Here is a 1794-nt window from a genome sequence, read left to right on the forward strand (position 1 = left end):
CAGGCATGTGCGGCACGCGTCCAGCAGCCGCGCAGCGCGGCCGCCACGTGGCCCACAGAAAAAAACACACACACAAAGTCACACACACACACACACAGACAGACAGACAGAGAGAGAGAAAGGCAGGCAGGCGGGCGGAGCGCAGCCTGCGCAGAGGTAGACAGGGAGGCATGCCCACACACGCACACACACAGACAGACAGACACGTAGGGAACCACAATGCACATAACCCGAGGCAGAGGCACGTATAGACATGCTGCGTGCCCGCAAAGCAGAAGCAGAAGGGTCGGAGAGAGAAAAAAAATGAGTAGCAAAACAACAACAACAAGAAATATATATATATATACCCACCAAACCCGTTGAAAGGCATCTCCCTGCATTACGCAGCAGGTGTCATTCATCGTCTTCGTTCCCGCCTTAAATCTTCCGCCCACCCCACCCGCCCACCCACTCGCCGGTCGCCGTCCCTCACACGCAGCGGCGTTGGGCTCCGGCCTCGGCGGGTGCGTGCGGGGCACACGCGCGCAGACACGCACGCATGCGGGGGAGGAGGGGGGGAGGGGAAGTTATTTAAAGAGAGAAGTAGAGAGAAAGGGAGAAGGAGGGCGAGAGAGAGCGCGCGGAGGGGAGCTGAAAGTATTGCCGGGAATACGCGGGGCAAGAGAGAGATAAAAAAAAACAAGCGAAGCCGCCCAAACACACACGCAGCACGTAAATCATCTTCTTTTTTTTTGTTCCGGTGCGTGGCGGGCAAAAACAAAATCAAAAGGCGCCGACGGCGGCACGGCGGGGAGTGGGCGGGGGGAGGGGGGGAGAAGCCGCACGGACAGTTGTGGGGGGAGGGGCGGGCAGCGGCAGGCGCGGGAGATGACTGCGGCGCACGAACACACACACACACACACACACACACGCAGAATCAAAGAAGAATAATAATAACAAACAAAACAAAAAAAAAGTGTCTACCAAAACCATACAAAAGTAGACGCAGTGAAAATACAAAAGAAAAAAAAAAGAGAAATACGACGCCCTCCGAAAAAAATGGCCGCGGGTGTGCGTGGATACTCCCCACCACACACACAGACGCGCGCGCCGCCGAGCAGTGAAGCTCGCACGGCACAGTGGCCCCCCTACCAGCGCGCTCTTTATTCCTCTCGCGCCCTCCTTGGCCCGCTCATTCACCGCAAGCGTCACACACAAATTGTTTGCGTTTGGACGAAGCCGACAAATCAAACAAGTAAAACATAAAGACAAAAAAAAACGCAACCGTCAAAGAGAAGAAGTGAGGAAGGAGAGAGCGGGGTCTTTGCACATACCTGCACGTAATTATTTGCTCACTCATACGAAGACCGAGAGGCAGTAGAGGGAGGCAGTAGAGGGGGGGGAAGGGTTAGACAGTCATGCAGGCGGCGTGCGTGTGTGTGTGCACGCGCCCCTGCAGCGAGGAGGTTGGGTGCCCGGTGCGCGCAACCAAATTGTGGGCCGCCGCCGTCCCCTCCTCCTCCTCCTCGCCGGGGCGGCTGCGTTGCCTTCTGGCGTGGAGGAATTATTCACGAGTAGATGTATATGTGTGTATATATGTGCACACATGTGTGCGTGTGTGTTGCCGTCATTGTTTTTTTTTTCACTCGTTTGCTGCTTTGCCGCCGCGCGCACGCAGCCGCCCCCCTGGCGATCGTGACCCGCCCGCGTTTTTTACGCCCTCCGCCCCCGCGAAAGACGAAGAGACAAAAGAGGGGGCGGTAGGGGGGAAGGACGACCAAAAAAGGCAATAAAACACGCAAAGATAAGAAAAAG

The 1794-nt window shown here is 56.4% G+C and overlaps 6 annotated features.

The window, feature by feature from the left end:
• Positions 1–53: 53 nt before the first annotated feature.
• Positions 54–205: a microsatellite.
• A 221-nt stretch (positions 206–426) lies between these two features.
• Positions 427–451: a microsatellite.
• A 123-nt stretch (positions 452–574) lies between these two features.
• Positions 575–616: a sequence feature (GA-rich).
• A 268-nt stretch (positions 617–884) lies between these two features.
• Positions 885–910: a microsatellite.
• An 8-nt stretch (positions 911–918) lies between these two features.
• Positions 919–955: a sequence feature (A-rich).
• A 524-nt stretch (positions 956–1479) lies between these two features.
• Positions 1480–1507: a microsatellite.
• The last annotated feature ends 287 nt before the right edge of the window (positions 1508–1794 follow it).

This window comes from Trypanosoma conorhini (genome assembly GCF_003719485.1).
Source record: "Trypanosoma conorhini strain 025E chromosome Unknown Tco_14.4_contig_00116, whole genome shotgun sequence".
NCBI lineage: Eukaryota > Euglenozoa > Kinetoplastea > Trypanosomatida > Trypanosomatidae > Trypanosoma > Trypanosoma conorhini.